The sequence below is a fragment of the Psammomys obesus genome, unplaced genomic scaffold (assembly GCF_907164565.1).
Source record: "Psammomys obesus unplaced genomic scaffold, mPsaObe1.curated_primary_1811, whole genome shotgun sequence".
Taxonomy (NCBI): Eukaryota; Metazoa; Chordata; class Mammalia; order Rodentia; family Muridae; genus Psammomys; species Psammomys obesus.
The window spans coordinates 2,791,892-2,811,111 of NW_026596085.1; positions in this window are offsets into that span (position 1 = coordinate 2,791,892).

Here is a 19,220-nt window from a genome sequence, read left to right on the forward strand (position 1 = left end):
TCTTCCCCACCCCCTGCTCTTCCCCACCCCCTGCTCTTCCCCACCCCTTGCTTCCATGATCCTGCTCTCACCTCCAATAGTTTCCCTTCTGCTCTCTCTCTTTAGAAAGAAATCCTTACATGTGTTTATTAATTTAATCTGCGTGTGCATGTGCAGAGGACCACCTGTGAGAGTGGCTCTCTTCTTCTGCCCTGTGGGTTTCCTGGGACCAAACTCAAGCTGTCCGGCTTGCCAGCAAGCGCCAACACTGGCCGAGCTGGTGCGGTCAGCCCCTCCCTGTGCCTTCACATCTACTTGAGCACCTGTGCTTCCTTATTCCGCCAAGGTCACCTGATGTGGCCAGTTGGAGGGCCCACAGCAAGACTGAGGCTGGGCAATTTTATTGAGAGCAATTAGATTTCTTTTTCTACCTAATCAGAAACAGAATATAAAAGCAACTGCCAGGCTCAATACAGTTGTAGTTGCCAGGACTCAATGATGTTTGCAGGCTACGCAGGGTACACAGGTTTAATCTCCCAGACCAATTGTCCTGCCAGGCCTTCATGCTTCCTTGAGTAAATATCACAATTAGTACATTTTAAAATCAGGTATTTTACCACAATGACAAAAATGCTCCAAACACATATAGAGCTGGACAACGTGGTACATGCCTGTAATTCCAACTCTTGGGAGGCTGAGGCAGGGGGATCACAAGGTCTAGGTCAGCATGGAATACATGGCAAGACCCTGTCTTGAAGAGAAAGTTAGGAAGAGAAAGAGGGAGGGAGGGAGAGAAGGGAGTGAGGTCTGACTACTTCACTGCCTGAGGCCCTCTCGGGACCTGGGAGGCACAGCACACTGTGCCTCTGGAGCCATGGCCTCTAAACACCTAGGAAGAATGCCTCTCAGGGCAGCAAGGCCAAGGCAACTTCATGATTCCCTGAGTCCCCTGAATTCTATTGCCTTCCCTTTTAAGATCTCTTCTTCTGTTTTCATGACCTGGTTTCTAGTTTCTTTTTTGTCCTAACAACCGCACCCACCAAACAACCATCCACACACTTAAATTCAGGTTCTGTGTATGTGAGAACACACCAGTTTCTTGGTGAGTTAGTTGCTGGTGTACAGAAAGGCTACTGATTTTTGGGTGGTGATTTTATGTCCTGCTACTTTACTAAAAATGTTTATCATAGCTAAGAGGTCTTTTTTTAATGAAATAATTCAAACATGAGCCTGGTTATTCTCACTCACCGTAACATTCCAGTTCCATCCGTCTTCCTGCAGATGCAATAATTTCATTTCTTTATAGATGCACAAACTTTCATTGTGCCCATGGACCACTCCTTCTCTGTCCATGCACCTGTTGATGGATACCTAGGCTGGCTCTTTTTCTTAGTTCTTGTGACCAGAGCAGCAATAAGCACAGACGTGCAAATATCTCTATGTCAGGACTTAGAGTCCTTTGGCTGAATACCAAGAACGGTCTATTTAGGTCTTAGAGTAATTCTGCTTTAGCATTTTAAGGAACCGCTACACTGAATTCCAAAGAGGCTGCCCGATTTACATCCCATCAGCAGCGTTTAAGGTTCCTCTGTATCCACATCCTTGTCAGCAATTTGCTGCTTATTTAATTTTTAGAATGTGCATTTCTTATTTTGTGTGTGTGTGTGTGTGTATGTGTGTGTGCACACGGGTGCCTATGGAAGCCAGGAGCGGGCATCAGATACCCTGGAGCCAGACTTAAGATGCCTGTGAGTGGTCTGATGTGAATGCTGGGAACTGAACTTGTGTCTCCTGAAAGAACAAGAGCAGGAACTCTCTTTAGCCCTCATCGTTTATTTTCTTGATGACAACCATCTGACTGGGGTGCAAAAGCATCAAAATTAAGTTTTAATTTAAATTTTCCTGATGGCTGAGTATGTGAGATACTATCTCAAATATTGGTTAGCTGTTCATATTTCTTCTTTGAGAACTTATTGATTAGAGTATATTAAAATACAAAATTAAAATTTCATTTTCTAGTATTTAGTTTTTGTAGTTCTTTATAGATTCTAGATATTTACCTAGTGCCCAGTGCCTAATTAGCATACTTTCCTGGAGGCTGTTTCTCTACTCTGGCTATTGTTTATTTTGCTATGAAGAAGCTTTTTAATTTCATGCAATTCCATTTACCAAGTCTTGGGATTATTTTGTGGCTTGTTGGAGCCGTTTTCAGAACATCTTTGTCTATGCCTACATTTTGAAGTGTTGTCAATTATTTTCCTTCAACAATTTCAAAGCTTCAAGTCTGCTATTAAGGTCTTTGACTGATTTTGAATTGAGTGTGTGTGTGTGTGTGTGTGTGTGTGTCTGTGTGTGTGTGTGTGTAGGCTGAGACATAGATCTAGCTTTATTCTTTTACACGTTGATAACTAGTTTTTCCTGAGATTTCACCTTACACCCATCAGAATGGCTAAAATCAAGAACTCAAGTGACAACACATGCTGGAGAGGATGTGGAGAAAGGGGAACCCTCCTCCATTGCTGGTGGGTATGTGAACTTGTACAACCATTTTGGAAATCAATCTGGCGCTTTTTCAGACAACTAGGAATAGTACTTCCTCAAGATCCAGCTATACCACTCCTAGGCATATATCCAAAAGACCCTCAAGTATACAACAAGGACATTTGTTAACCATGTTTGTAGCAAGCTTTATTTGTAATAGCCAGAACCTGGAAATAACCCAGATGCCCCTCAGCTGAGGAATCGATACAGAAATTGTGGTACAATGGAACACTACTCAGCAATTAAAAACAAGGAAATCATGAAATTTGCGGGCACATAGTAGAAACTAGAAAAGATCATCCTGAGTGAGGTATCCCAGAAGCAGAAAGACACACAGGGTATATACTCACTCATATGTGGATATTAGACATAGAATATAGGATAAACATACTAAAATCTGTACACCTAAAGAAACTAATCAAGGAGGACCCTGGGTAAGATGCTCAATCCCCATTCAGGAAGACAAAGATGATGGACATCAGAAGAGGGAGAAAACAGGGAACAGGACAGGAGCCTACCACAGAGGACCTCTGAAAGACTCTACCCTGCAGGGTCTCAAAGCAGATGCTGAGACTCATAGCCAAACTTTGGGAAGAGTGCAGGGAATCTTATGAAAGAAGTGGGAAATAGTAAGACCTAGAGAGGACAGGAGCTCCACAAGGAGAGCAACAGAAAAAAAAATCTGAGCACAGGGGTCTTTCCTGAGACTGATACTCCAACCAAGGACCATTCATGGAGATTACCTAGAACTCCTGCACAGATGTGGCCATGGCATCTCAGTGTCCAAGTGGGTTCCATAGTAATGGGAACAGGGACTGTCTCTGATATGAACTGGTTGGTCTACTCTTTGATCACCTCCCCCTGAAGGGGGAGCAGCCTTACCAGACCACAGAGGAATACAATGCAGCCACTCCTATAGACTAGGGTCAGAAGGAAGGGGAGGAGGATCTCCCCTATCAGTGGACTGGGGGAGGGGCATGGGTGGAGAAGAGGGAGGGAGGGAGAGTGGGATTGGGAGGGGATGAGGGAGAGAGCTACAGGTGGGATACAAAGTGAATAATCTGTAAATAATAAAAATAAAAATTTCATTCTCAAAAAAAAGTTAGTGTGAAGGGATGCTGAACCATTTCAAAGGCCTCTTTGGTGTCTATTAAGATGATCATGTGATTTATGTTCTTATATCCATTTATATATTTATAGATTTGCATATATTGAACCAAATTGGCACCCTTGGGATGATACCAACTTGGTAACAATACATAATCTTTTAAATTTCTTCCTGAATTTAATTTAAAGATATTTTGTTGAGAACTTTGTCATCTATTTTCATTGGGGAATTAGTCAATAATGTTTTGGTTGTTCCTTTATTTAGTTTTTGCACCAGGGTAATCCTGGTATTATGGAATGAATTTAGAGTATTTCCTCTCTTTATTTTGAAGTAGAGTTTGAGAAGTGCATATACTAGTTCTTCTTTAAGGCTCTGTAGAGTCCAGCAGTGATTCTGTCTGAGCTTTGCTTGTGTGGAAACTTAAACTGCTCTGTCTCTTTGGTTGTTATAGAGCCATTTAAGCTGCTTATAGAGTCTTTAGAAAATTTTCCATTTCTTCTATATTCTCCAGCTATTTAAAATACAAAATTTTAAACAATTCTCCAGACATCAGTGGCATCTTTTGTAAAGTATTACAAACTTAAGCAACTTCTATCAACATTTAACTTAGAAATTACTTATGTTTATAATTGGGTTAGTATAATTTTTCATTTGATTTTCTTTTAAATGGGCTTTTGAAAGTCATTTATTAAACACAAGACAGTATTGTGCATTCTCCATTTTGAATTCTTTGTCTATCCTAATCAAGAGATGTCCCCATGATCTTTATGGTTACCTGCTAGCCATTGTATCTTCATCATCGATGTAAGTAGTTAGAGCAAAAACACTGTGGTTTCCAAACTTGATTTTTATTCACATTGCAGCACGGAGGCAGGTATTTTAGAAGGAGCCAGCATACCCCATGCTGTTTGGGATCCATGTGAAATCTACTGCCGTCCCCTCGTCTGTGGAAGCTAGAGGTGTAACAAATAGAGTTTGAAGGAAAGTTTGGTTGGTTGCAATCAGTGTATGTGTGAAAACGCCATACTGAACTTGTTAATTATACATTTAATAAAAATCTATTGTCTTAAAAGAGAAACCATAATTTACACTGTACAAAATTCTCTCATTCAAAACAACAAATCAATGGTTTCTAGAATATTCTTAAAGTTTTGCAAGCATCACTGCGGCTTAGTCTGCGATTTTCGTCACACCCAAAGAAGTCGTATGTATATCATCTTCATGCATGTGACCTTTAAAATTAATTTTTAAATTAAAATATGAAATGCTATGTATCACATGCAACCTGATAATCTGTATCATATACACATTGGAGAAGAGTCAAATCTAATTAATTGACATGCATGACCTTAAGTATAGTTATCATTTTTGTGGCAAGGAAGGGGCCACAGTTCCACTTTAATATTCACTCTCTGCTTTTTAAAATAGCAATTCATCATGAGTCAGTGTTCTCTGGAGGAACGAAACAAATAAAACGAGCATATGCATAATGGAATATATTGGAGTGGCTTACAGGCTGTGGTCCAGCTAGTCCAACAATGGCTGACTACCAACGGAAGAGTCCAAAAATCCGGTAGTTGTTCAGTGCATGGGACTGAATGTCTGAGGTGGTCTTCAGTATATGCCAGGGTCTGCAAGAAGTAAGCTCGAATGCCATAAAAGGAATGGACTTTCTAGAGAGAGCAAACAGGCAAAGAGCAAAACCTTCCTTCTTCCCTGTTTTTCATAGGGCTGCCACCAGGAGGTGTGTCCCCAATTAAAGATGGATCTTTCCACTTAAAAAGGTCTGGTTTTAGGGTGGATCTTCCCATGTCAAATGGTTGACTTAAGAAATATACCTCCCAGGTGTGCCTGCTGTAAGCTCCAGTGTTTACCTACCAAACCAGGGTCTCCTGATATGGGTGGTGGGAAAGAATCAGGTGCGTTGGAGGTGTCTCAGACTGAGGCGGGTTTATTTCAAGCAACCAGACTTTTTATACACTTATCAAACAGGATATAATGGCAGTTTGCAAGATAGTCAGGGCATGTACGATTAATACCTAACAGTAATTGTTCAGCCAAGTTCTGCATGCTCTGTCAACTTTCATAGAACCCAGATATACACATACACACACACACACACACACACACACACACACACACACACGTGGCCTGTGTGCTTCACTGCCTGAGGGAGTGCCTCAGGTTCTTAGGAACCTAAAGGAACACAAAGACTCAAACCTCAAAGACATGACACACGCCTTTCAAGCCAGCAAGACCAGGCTAATTCCTTGTGTCCTTGTAGTCAAGTTGACAGGTAAGACCACCTACCACAACTAAGTATAGGCTGTGCTGTACCACAATAACTTATTTATCTATAGTCATATATCCCGTGACCAACATCTTCAGCCCTCTCCACCCTCTTGCCCCTGGCAGCTACCTTTCTACTTCCTGAATGTCTCTGTCTGTTGGATCTTGGTTTTCTTAATGCCCTGGACCAAAGCCTTGTTGCACGCTAGGTAAGAGCTCCACCACTTCCAGCCCTGTGGTTTGAATCCTAAATGTCCTCCCAGGTCCACATCCTGAATTCCAGCTCTCTAGAGCGCTGCTCTTGGAGATGGTAGACTCGCTGGCCTGGCTGAGAGGTCCTCCAGTCTGTCCGTAGGGACAGGCCTTTGAAGGAGATGCGGTGCTCACTCCATCTTGTTTCTTGTTTCCTCCTGGCCATGAGTTGTCTGGATTTGCTCTACCGCATGCTTCCAGTACAACGTGCTGCCTCCCAACAGGCCCCAAACAACAGGTCATATCACTCAGGTACTGAGCCATCTAAAACCACGAGTCAAACGTTTACCTCTGTAGTAGTATTATCTCAGGTATTCATTGTGGTGATAGAAAGCTGGCTGGAAATGCTTATGACATCAGACTGTTAGGCTTCACCTATTCTATTTTTCTGTATCCAGTTTTCTCTCTGCACACTATTCTGCGAGCTCATTGATTTTTGTCACAAATGACAGGATTTCCTTCTCTTTGGAGGCCAGACCATATTCTATCATGTTCTTACATCTACTGGAATGCTATTTCTAATAGGTAAGATGTGGAATCAATCTGGATATTTAACAGTATATTAACAGATAAGGAAAATGTGGCGCACACACACACACACACACACACACACACAGGTACATTCACTTCTCATAGAAGAACAAAGTAGGAGGCGGTTACCAACGGTCAGGTAACCTTTGAGTCAGGTCAGGAGCTATTGCGCAAAGTGTATGTAATTACTGTTAGATGTGATGGTGACAGATGTTAGAAGCCAAGAGTAGACAAATACAGACAAGTAGGAAGTAGATAAATTATTTTGTTGAGCTTTGGGATGGGAAGAAGGTATGGGGCAACAAAGAAGAGAACTTGGTAATGATTGCTAATGGCTTATGGTGAAGGTGGAGATTACTGTACGACTCTGTGAACCTATTAAAAACCACTTGTGCATTTTAAGGTTATAAGTTACAGATTGTCTCTCATCAAATCCTCAAGTTGTATCTAACAAGAATTACCTAGATTAACTCAGGATACAGAATTTAAAAGAACAATCATAAACTTTATAAAAGAACTCAAGGCATTTAAAGAAGACACAGGAAAATACTCCATTGAATTTTAAAAGGTTGACAATAAATGTAAGTAATGTCCAAGAAAATACATAGACATGGATGAATAGAATGATGAAAACAGGTCAGAAATGGAAACTGAATTCAGTGTGATATAGAAACCCTAAGGAGAATACAAGCTGAAAAGAATATAGAAAACTCAATATCCCAACTAGAAAACTTAGTGGAAAGTCTTAAGGGTAGAATGAATCAAGAAGATAGACTGTCAGGACTAAAAGCAGAGAACTAGACCAAATAAGCAAAGGTATGGAAAAACTTTTTAAACCAAAGGAGAGGAGCATGCAGGGAACATGGGACATCATCGAAGGACCGGACCTTCCCATTATAAACCCAGATGAGAAGAATCCCAGGCCGATGGCATAGGCCAGATCCTCAACCAGGTTACCGAGAAAACTTCCCCAAACTAAAGAAGGACATATCTGTACAAATATAAGAAGCACACAGAACACCAAATAGACAAGACCAGAAAGAAAATCCCCAGGGATATCATAGTTAAAACACAAAACATACAGAACAAAGAAAGAGAATTGAAATCCACAAGAGAAAAAAACTTGCCAGACAGAGGGAATAGAGAGTTGGCACAGCGGATAAGAGCACTTGCTCTTACAGAGGGAGGACGCAGGTTTGATTCCTGGCACCCATGTGGTAGATCACAACCTCCAGAACTCTAGTTCTGACCTCTGTGGGCACCAGACACACACATGGTACACATATATAATGCAGGCAAAACTCATACATAGAAAAAAATAAAATAAATCTTAAAAAATGTTTCCAGACAGAGATGAGCCCAGGAAACAGGGACATGTAAAAGGAAGTGTTCAGGACTGTGCTTTCAGGGTTCATTTCTACAGTGGACCTGGGGGAAGGGAGGGTGCAGGAACTCCACAGAAGACACCAGAGCCAACTAACCCTGCTTGTTAAGACTGATGTACCACCAAGGACCATGAATGGACTTGACCTAGCCTCCTACACATGCATAGCAGATGGGTAGCTTGGTCTTCCCATGGGTCTCCTAGGAAGGGGAGAGGGGGGTGTCACTGACATGGATTCTGTTGCCTACTTTTTGATCACTTCCCCCTGGTAGGACTGGCTGCCTTGCCAGGCCGCTGAGGAGAAGCATACACTCAATCCTGATGTGACTTGATGGTCTGGTGTGGGTTGGTGGAGGGGCTCCCCTTATCTGAGAAGTAGGGGATGGGGATCAGGGGAGAGAGGGACAAAGGAGGGTGTGACTGGAGGAGAGGAGGAAGGAAGCTTCGATCAGGATGTAAAGTGATTAATTAATTAATTAATTAATTAATTAATTAATTAAAAAAAGCAAAAACAAGATCATGGTCATTGAAATGAACATGACTATATGGCATGAACCCCAGACCATATTAATCGTTGGGCAACATCGTGTTGCCGAAGAGGAAACTCTTACTGAGAAACCCATGCATAATAAATCATGTGGAGCAGGATTATAATAGAGGTGAGTTAATTCTCAAAAGCCCTAACATTCTTCTAACAGAAGAATATAATACAAGACTCAAGAAAAAAAAATCTAAAGATGTAACTGCTTAAGAAATAATTCTTACAATATTTTCATAAGATCACAAAGGTATGACTTCTTAAGCATATCAAATAAATAGTAAAGTTTATTTTAGATATGAGGAAATCATAAAGAAATTATGACGAGGGAGCATTCAAAGTCAGCCCAGAAGTTTTGAAAATGGAAAGGTTTTCATGCCCATCACTGCAGCTGGAATCTGGCTAGACACATAGCAAACGAATTCACACTCTAAGCAAGCAAGATAACTTAGGGTAAAATGCAAATAATTAACTGAAAATCTAGACAGAGCCATCAGCAGGGATGGCCTAACTAAGACAGACGCCACCCCAAACCACCTAAATTGATGGGAAAAATAAGCACATTAAGAAAAGATTAATTCCTAAAGGCTGAATGTGGATGAAGGAGAGAATGCGAAGCCCTTGGGACTGTAGACAGGGGAGTCTCTTATCCTGCCGCCAGCTTTTCTTCTCCTCTGAGGCTGAGAAAGTTTCCCTGTGGACACAACTCTCACAACAGTGGAAGCAAGAAGACAATAGAGGGATCTTTACAATGCTTCAACAAATGGCTGAAAAATGGCGCTCATAAAGTAACCTCCAGATTCTCTCAGCAAACAAAACACAGCAAACCTATCACCATAAGACCAGCTCTACCAACACAGTGGACCCAAGCTCCCTACTTAGATGGAATATAATATAGCCTTGAACCTTGGATGCGTGTAAATGAATGAAGAATACAAAGATGAAGGAAGTGCAGGTAAAGGAAACCTTTGGACATTTGGACCTGAAAGCCTGATTGAAGGAAACCATGTACGCCTAAATACTAACATATAAAGACAACGAGTGACAAAAATGCACATGAGGACAGGGAGGAGAGCTGCACCACATGTAGAAAACAGAGGTAAAAGATTTTGTACAACTTACGATATACCTATCAAAATGACATCAGAATATTTTAAAAATGCATATGGCAGCTCTCTAGACAACTACTCAGCACAGAATAAAGTCACTGTGATCAAGGTGAACTAAAAAGAAAACCCCACTGTATACTTCCTATAAAAAAAGAAAAAATTTAAGACTATCATGCATTAAAGGAAAGTGAGACAGAAAGGTGTGTCATGGGAGAATAAAGAAAGGTGGCCCACTTTCTTTTCTGGGATAACTTTCAAAGTGTTCTTCAGAATAAAGGCTTTCAGAAAGGAAGGTCATTATACAATGATAAGGTGATCTTGTCTCCAACGTGTGTAAATATCCAAATGTTACAGCTCCAAAATTAAGTGGGACAAACCCCACAGGCATGAAAAGAAACACAGAATCACAGCTGTAGGTGGATGCGGAAGCACTGTCATCACTATACAGACATCCTCGGTCGAGGAGATGCCAGCAGCAGGGCGAGCCCTCTGTCTAACCATTGATGCATAAGGCCTGATTCACTAGAGGAAAACATGTTTCTCAGTGCACACAGATTATCTGTTGAGATATGCCATGTTCCTAAACTTGCGACAAGGCAGCAAATCTAAAATAAAAGTCATACCATGAACTTCAGACCTTCAGGGGTAAAAAGCCAGGTGCCATGCACAACTCTGTGCTTATTAACGTCTTAGCTTAGAGGAAGCAGCCACATTCCTTGAAAGAGCCAAAGCATACAAATTTAGTAAAGAAAAAAAAAAAAAAAAACAAATCTTTTTTATTGGAACATCTTTCATAAAATGAATCTAACAAAAAACATTTAAGGCCCGGGTGGTCTTGTTGGTGAATTCTGTTGGTCCTTGAAGAGAGGATGACTTGTGCTGTACACACTTCATCGCAGAAAATAGAAGAGAAGGGAGCTGTCTACTTACTGGGCTATGTACAGGCATGTTACGCTCTTTGAGCTTATCCCAGCCTTCCTCCTCTTCCTCATCCTCTTTGTTCTTCCAGACAGCTTTGTGTCTGCTTTTGTAGCACATACATAGTCACATGACTTATTGACATAAAATCCAGGAACCACATGTGAGAGAAAATGTATGATAATTGTCCCACACTGCCTTAATTTGCATAACATGATTCTTACTACATGTTTCCACTGTTTTTCTGTATGGCTGAAAAATTCTGCTGTATACACATAGGCCTCTGTTGATGGACACCTCGGCTGGCTCCATGGCAAGCTTTGGTGGGAAGTATCGCCGTGATGTGCTGACGTGGGGTTCTCATACCCAGGAGTGGAACTGCTGGGCCCTGTGGTAGATCTCCTTTTACTTTTCTGAGGAATCTTTTTCCTGACTGGATTGATCTACACTCCTGCCAGCTATGCGTGCGGGCTGCCCTTGTCCACATCCTCAGCAGCTTTTGTTATTTCTTTTCTTAACGATGACCCTCCCGGCCTGGGTGACAGAGGCTCAGTGTACTTTTAATGTGCACTGATCTGATGACCCAAGAGACTGAACATTTTTATGTGTTAATTGGCCATTTGTACTTCATCATTTGAGACTAGTTTGTTTACTTATTGATTGGGCTGTTTAACTTAACAGGTTTTTTGAGTCCTTTGTAGGCTCCGGATATAAATCTCTTGGGTGTGTAACTCACAACGATTTTCTTCCATTCTGTAGTCTGTCTCCTCACTTGGTTGTTTCCTTTGATGTGCAGAAGCTTGGTAATTTCATGGGACCCCTTCTGCCAGTGTTGGCATTATTTCCACAGGCACCAGAGACCAATTCAGATAGTCTCTGCCTATGTCTACGTCTTAGTGTTTTCCTGACCGTTTATAGTTATTTAGGGAAAAATTCCATATTACCTGTGTTAGATGCTGTTGTTGTTGTTGTTGCCAAACACCTGAAAACAGCAGCTTAAAGAAAGAAAGGTTTACTTTTGGCCCACAGTTCGGGGGTGCCATTCGTCGTGACGGAAATGCATGGTGTGGGTTTGAGACCGATGATCGCATTGTGTCTGCATCTAGGATCAGAAAAATGAATACTCACTTCCTCCCTTCTCCTCCACTCTCTCTTCCTCCCCTCCCCTCCCCTCCCCTCTGCTCCCCTTCCTTTCTTCTTCTTCTCTACCCTCTCCCTCCTTCCCTGTCTCCTCTTTTATTCATTCTGTGAACTCAGCCAATGAGATGGTTCCACCTGTATTCAGGTTGCATCTCTCCACAGATGACCTTTGGAAACACGTAAGGGCCCCAGGATTATGTCGTTTAAAAGGGTCTAAACCTAGTCAAGCTTCATGGAAAACTAACCTCACACACTCTAAAGGAAGAAATGGATAGCTTTATGTCAGCTTGACACAAGCTAAAATCGTCTGAGCAGACAGAACCTCAATTAAGAAAATGCCTCCAAGTAAGATAAGGCTGTGGACAAGACTGTGAAGGCATGTTCTTAGTGATTGATGGGCGAGGGCCCAACCCATTGTGAGTGGTACCATTCCTGGGCTGGGGGGAGGGTCTTGGTTTCTATAAGAAAGCAGATTGAGTAAATCGTAAGGAGTAAGCCAAGAACTCCTCCATGGCCTCTGCATCAGCTCCTGCCTCCAGGTTTCTGTTTGAGTTCCTGTCCTAACTTCTGTCAGTGATGAACAGTGATCTGGAAGTGTAAGCCAAATAAACCCTTTCCCTTCCAACTTTTTGTTTTGTTTTTTCATGTTTTGTCTCAGCACCAGAAACCTTAAGACAGAGGCACAGAAAAGAGAAATGGAACCAAAGCAAGATTAAGACATTCCCATCAGGGCAAATATTACATTCTATATCTTCATGCCCAGCATCTGGACACAGTGTGATCACAGGAGTCCCCAGAGGCTTTGGCAACCCTACTCCTTATGGCTTTGCCATTTGCATATAAAAATTGTGAATTGTAAGATCTAAAAGAAAATATGAGGAAAAGGAGTAAAAGAGTAGCACTTGTATGAAGTGAAAATTAAGGTTCTGTCAGCTTCAAAGTGGTTATAAATATCATATTTCTATATAGGATGTGCAAGAATAAAACCTATTGTAGATGCACAGAAGAAAAAATTAAAAGTATCATTTCCGATGAGCGATCAAATTATAATGGGGGCAAAAAGAAGAAAGGGACAAAGACAAATTGGCCTCAGTAAATCCTGACTTAATCCACAGCTACATTAGCCCATTTAATCAAAAGATGTAGTACTTTTAAAAATGTTTAAAACATTCAACAGAAATACCCAATCGTGCTGCTTTGACAGGACTGACTTTTGGAAAACAGATGGAGAGTGAAGGGCTAGAATGATATTTTCCAAATAAAAGGAAGTCAAGAGAGAAGGGGTGGGTATACTCACATGACCTCAGCCTAAAATAATAAAGAAAAAAATCACATTGTAATGAAGAGGTTAATCTATGAAGATGTTATAACCTCTGTCAATATGTGTCGGTACCTCAAATGGGAGATTTAAGTAAATATTGCAAATATTAACAGGTCTGAAGCAAGGAATAAGTAGTGGTACCATATTAGCATGGACGTCTATGCTCCTAGCAATGGACAGATAAACTAGAAAAAAAATCCAATAATAAAAATTGTATCTGAGAGGCACATTTTGCCCAACAGCATTAGAGTATTTTCTTTTTAAGAATATCTAGGACGCTTTCCAAGATAGATGCTAGGCCACAGTTTTAATAAACTTAAAAAGATTAAAGTCATATAATATCTCAATTCTAGCTTCAGTAATATGAAAATATGAATAAGTAGCTGGAGAAAAGCCTAAAAGTGTCCCAGATGCCCAGAGATTAAACAATACCCAATTGAATAACCAATGGATCAAAGAAGAAATTAAAAGCATATATTAAAGGGAAAAGGAATGGCTCTGTGGGTGAGGTGCCTGTCTTGTAGGTATCAAGACCTAAGCGCAGATCATCAGGACCCATGTAAGAGCTGTCCGTGGCGGCCCACACGTGTAGCCCTGATGAGGAGAAGGCGGGAGGGGCAAAACCAGAAAGATTTCTGGAGCTCTTTGGACAGATAGTCTAGCTGAATTGATGAGCCCCGGGTACAGGGAGAGACTGTCTCAAAAAAGAAAGTATGGCCCGATCAGGAAAAGCTCTTGAAGACACCTGGCATTAACCTCTGGATTTACATGCATGCACACACATGTATATACAGCCTCTGTTGTGGGTCACTATTCCTAGGGGGGTGTTAATAGTCCTCTATTCACTCCAGGTAGAGAGCCCATGGCAGACCCGAGTAATGGTCCCATCAGAGCCCGACTTGGTGAAGCAGGGTGCTGTGCTGGGGTAATTTACAGGAATATGGTTGCTTACAGGGACAGAAATGCGCAAAGGCAGCCCACCTCAGCATGGGTGGTACGAGAGCTCACAAACACCGGGGATCTGGAGGACACTGCAGAACTTGCAGGCAGCAAGGATGGAGAGTCCCATCTCCAAGCAGCACAGTGGGTCTTTGCCTCCTCCAGGCAGCCTGGCTGGTCTGAACATCTCGGAAGCCTGGCTGCTCTACTTCCAGGGAGCATCTCTTGGACATTCTTGGAGAGGGAGAGGGCCTGGTGTATATGTCAGTTTCAGGGACTTCCTGAAGCTTTTGAGGTGTCTTTTTTTTTTCTGAGCTTTAATGACTTTCCCTGAAGAATGGAATGTTTCACCTTCCTTGGTTATGACACTTTCCTGTGTCATAACAAGCTTCTAAGAAACATGGAATGTTTCAGCTCCAAGAAAATTGCTACATGTCAGCAAACCCTTCACATGTACACAGCCACATGAGCAAATACAACACACACACACAGATACACACACACACACACACACACACAAAGAAAGAAAGAAAGAGAGAAAGAGAGAGAGGGAGAGAGAGACAGACACACACACATACAATGAATGCACAGTAAAAAAAAAAAAAGATACTAACAAGTGTGTAAGACAGTATCAGGACTGGCAAGCTGGTAAAGATGCTTGTGGTGGAAGCCTGGTGACGTCCCTGGAACTGTGTGGAAGTAGGAGAGAGTTGCTTCTCACAGTTGTTCTCCGACCTTCATGTGCCTGCCATTGCATCATCCCTGACTCACACATTATGCGTGTGTATACATGCCTGCACGCACACACACACATGCACAAACAAACAAATTAAGTATTTTTAGGATAGGTTATAAAGAAACTTCAAATATTCCATACTTGTCGTGGAAATCGGAAATGATTAGTCACTTTAGGGAACTATTTGGGTTTTCCCCCCAGAAAATGAGCGTGGTGGTTTGAAAGAGAATGGCTCCCATAGGCTCATGCCTTTGAATGATTGGTCCCCAGTTGCTGGAACTTTTTGGAAAGGATTAGGAGGTGTGGTCTTAGGGGAAGTGTGTTTTATGGCGAGTGAGCACTGAGGTTTCAAAAGTCTTGGACCGATCCCTCTGCCTCCTGCTTGCAGACGAAGATGTGAGCTCCCAGCTGCTCCTGCTAACACACCTTTGCACCACCAGCATGGACTCTAACCCCCGGAAACCACACACCCAGTCACCTGGATATGGTGTTTTGTCGCCTGGACATAGTGTTTTGTCACAGCAACAGTGGGCTACAGAGTTACTGTTTACACAGGAATTGTTTCCCTGGTGCATGCCAGAGAAAGTCAAAACATAAAACGTATATCAGCACAAAATGTGCATATACTCATAATCACATTATACCAGCCCAGACCCAAAGAACAAGCCACTCCAACTTACCTCAGTTGCCGGGGGATAAACAGTGGGTATATCCACTGTGCTATCCAGTCCCTCACTGCTGTGACAAATCCATATCTGATAGAAATGAGTCTAAAAGAGGAGAGCTTTATTCTGGCTCATGGTTTCGGGGTTTTGCCTCTGTAGGGTTGTTTCCATTGTTTCTGGGCTGTGGTGAACCGGGACATCATGGTGAGGAGAGCGTGGAACAGCAACACTGGTCACATCGTGGGGTCCAGGAAGAAGAGGGGAGGTGGCCCCCAAGAATACTCCACCTCAGTGACCTGTTTTCTCTATCTAAAAATTTCCAGAACTTCCCCAAAATAGCACCAAGGACTGGGGCCTAGCATTCAACCCATAAACCTTTTGGGGCATTTCATATTCAAACCATGACACAATCACAACGGAGCATTATTTTGTACGAAAGGAATAAAGCACCAATTCATGTTGCATGTACAAAACGTTGTGAAGAGCGGTAGAAGCCGGGACAAAAGGCCACGTGCAATGTGCGGAAAGGAATGTCAGAAACGCTCAACCTCACTGGGAAGTCCTGGGGCTCGCCACTACGGAAAGGGTACCGACCTTATTCTTCCTGTGACACATTTGTGTGTGTGTGTGTGTGTGTGTGTGTGTGTGTGCCAGTGTTCTTAGATCACATCTTTATGTGGTTTTGTGCTGCAATTATAGAATGTATGGCCTCCTCCACTCCCTCAGAGATGTGCATAGTTTCTTCGCGTGTGGAGACCGTACAGACATCTTACCTTGACGCCAGTCAAATACACACCCAGTAAGCCGATGTTGAGTAAACTGTGGGACCAGGGTGTGAGGCACATTCCCTGGTTCTGATGCCGCAGTTACCGCAGTTACCTGCCCATGTCCAAGGGCAGGCACCAAATCCCAGTGCAGAGCTCATTACAGCAGATGTAATTTATAACCATCTCAATAGTTATCATTAGGAGAAAGGCTTTATGATGAATCTACTAGGAGTAAGTTTTTTGGTGCATAAAAATGAGTATGTTGATTATATCCTGTAGGTGTGGAAAGGATCACCCAAGCAGGCAATTAAATGACAAATTAATCTAGGCCACAGAGTGGCTCACACTTACAGAAAGTACCTTGAGCTTATCTGCTAAATCGTTTTAAGTAGGAAAGCAGGTCTAGTGCCCAATGATGAATGAAGATTGTTTTGTGATCTCTCGTCTAGTAGAATGATAATAAAAAGAAGTTTACTCCTGTTCTTCATGTGGACGTTTAGTTACTCAGCACGGCTGTTCTTTTTTAATTTTAAGTTTTTATATTAATTACAGTTTATTCACTTTGTATCCCAGCTGTAGCCCCCTCCCTCGTCCCCTCCCAACCCCACCCTCCTTCCCTCTTCTCCTCCCATGCTCCTCTCCAAGTCCACTGATAAGGTATGTTCTCCTCCCCTTCCATCTGACTCTGGCCTACCAGGTCTCATCAGGATTGGCTGCATTGTCTTCTTCTGTGGCCTGGTAAGGCTGCTCCCCACTCAGGGGGAGGTGATCAAAGAGCTAGCCCATGAGTTCATGTCAGTGACTCCGTTCGCCTTACTAGGGAATCCACTTGGAGACTGAGCTACCATGGGCTACATCTGTGCAGGGGTTTTAGGTTATCTCCATGCATGGTCCTTAGTTGGAGTATCAGTCTCAGAAAGACACTTGTGCTCAGATTTTTTTGGTTCTGTTGCTCTCCTTGTGGAGCTCCTATCCCCTCAGGTCTTTCAACTCCCCCTTCCTTCATCCTGTACTCTGCCCAAAGTTTGGCTATGAATTTCAGCATCTTTTGATACCCCGTTGGATAGAATCTTTCAGAGGCCCTCTGTGGTAGGCTCTTGTCCTGTTCCCTGTTGTTGTTGTTTTTTTGTCTTCTGTTTGCCTTTCTAAACAGAAAGAGGATTGATCATCTTACCCAGGGTTCTCCTTTTTGCTTAGCTTCTTTTTTTAAAAAAAATTCTTTATTAATTACACTTTATTCACTTTGTATCCCCCCTGTGGTTCCCTCCCTCCTCCAGTCCCAATCCCTTTGCTTAGCTTCTTTAGATGTACAGATTTTAGTATGTTTATCCTATATTGTATGTCTAGTATCCACTTATAAGTGAGCATATACCCTGTGTGTCTTTCTGCTTCTGGGATATCTCATTCAGGATGATCTTTTCCAGTCCCCACCACTTGCCTGCAAATTTCATTATTTTCTTATTTTTAATTGCTGAGTAGTATTCCATTGTGTAAATGTACAACAATTTCTGTATTGATTCCTCAGTTGAGGGGCATCTAGGTTGTTTTCAGTTTCTGGCTATTACGAATAAAGCTGCTACAAACATGGTTGAGCAAATGTCTTCCATGTATACTTGAGCATCTTTTGGATATATGCCTAGGAGTGGTATACCTGGATCTTGAGGTAGCGCTATTCCTTTTTTTTTTTTTTTTATCTTGGTAAGTATTTTATTTATTTATTTTTTGAATTTTATTTTTTTCTTATCAGTTACATTTTATTAACTCTGTATCCCAGCCGTGTCCCAATCCCTCATTCCCTCCCAGTCCCTCCCCCCCCTCCCTCTCTCCCTCATCTCCACCGTGCCCCTTTCCAAGTCCACTGATTGGGGGGACCTCCTCCCCATTCGTCTGATCCTGTTTTATCAGGTATCTTCAGGACTGGCTGCAAAGCTCTCCTCTGTGGCCTAACAGGACTGCTCCTCCCTTGGGGGGTGGGGAGGCCAAAGAGCCAGTCATTGAGTTCCTGTTAGAAATAGTCCTTGTTCCCCTCACTATGGGAAACCAATTGGTTACTGAGCTACTACAGGCTACATCTGAGCTGAGGTTCTAGGTTACATTCATACATGGTCCTTGGTTGAATGTCAGTCTCAGAAAAGACCCGCTATTCCTAATTGTCTGAGAAAGTACCAGATTGATTTCCGAAGTGGTTGTACAAATTTGCATTCCCACCAGCAATCGAGGATTCCCCTTTCTCCACATCCTCTCCAAAATGTATTATCACTTGAGTTTTTGATCTTGGCTATTATGATAGCTATAAGGTGAAATCTCAAGGTCATTTTGATTTGCATTTCCCTGATAACTAAGGATGTTGAGTATTTCTTTAAGTGTTTCTCTGCCATTCTATATTCCTTTACAGAGAATTCTCTGTTTAGCTCTGTACCCCATTTTTAATTGGATTACTTGATTTGTTGCGTTTTAACTTCTTGAGCTCTTTATATATTCTGGATATTAGCCCTCTGTCAGATAGAGGGTTGGTGAAGATCCTTTCTCAGTGTGTAGGCTGTCATTTTGTTCTGAAAACAGTGTCCTTTGCTTTACAGAAGTTTTGCAGTTTCATGAGGTCCCATTTATTGATTGTTGATCTTAGAACCTGTGCTGTTGGTATTTTGTTCAGGAAGTTGTCTCCTGTGCCAATGAGGTCAAGGCTTCCCCCCACTTTTTCTCTAACAAATTTAGTGTGTCTGGTTTTATGTTGAGGTCTTTGATCCACTTTGACTTTAGTTTTGTGCAGGGTGATAAATATGGATCTATTTACATTTTTCTACATGTAGACATCCAGTTAGACCAGCACCATTTGCTGAAGATGCTGTCTTTTTTTCATTGTATGCTTTTGGCTTCTTTGTCAAAAATCAAGTATCCATATTTCACACACACATGGGAGAGTGATCAAGATGTAAGTGCAATGGTCTCAGCTTCCATGGCGAATCTCAGATTGCTCGTTGGCTCCCTTTGGATTTTGTCAGT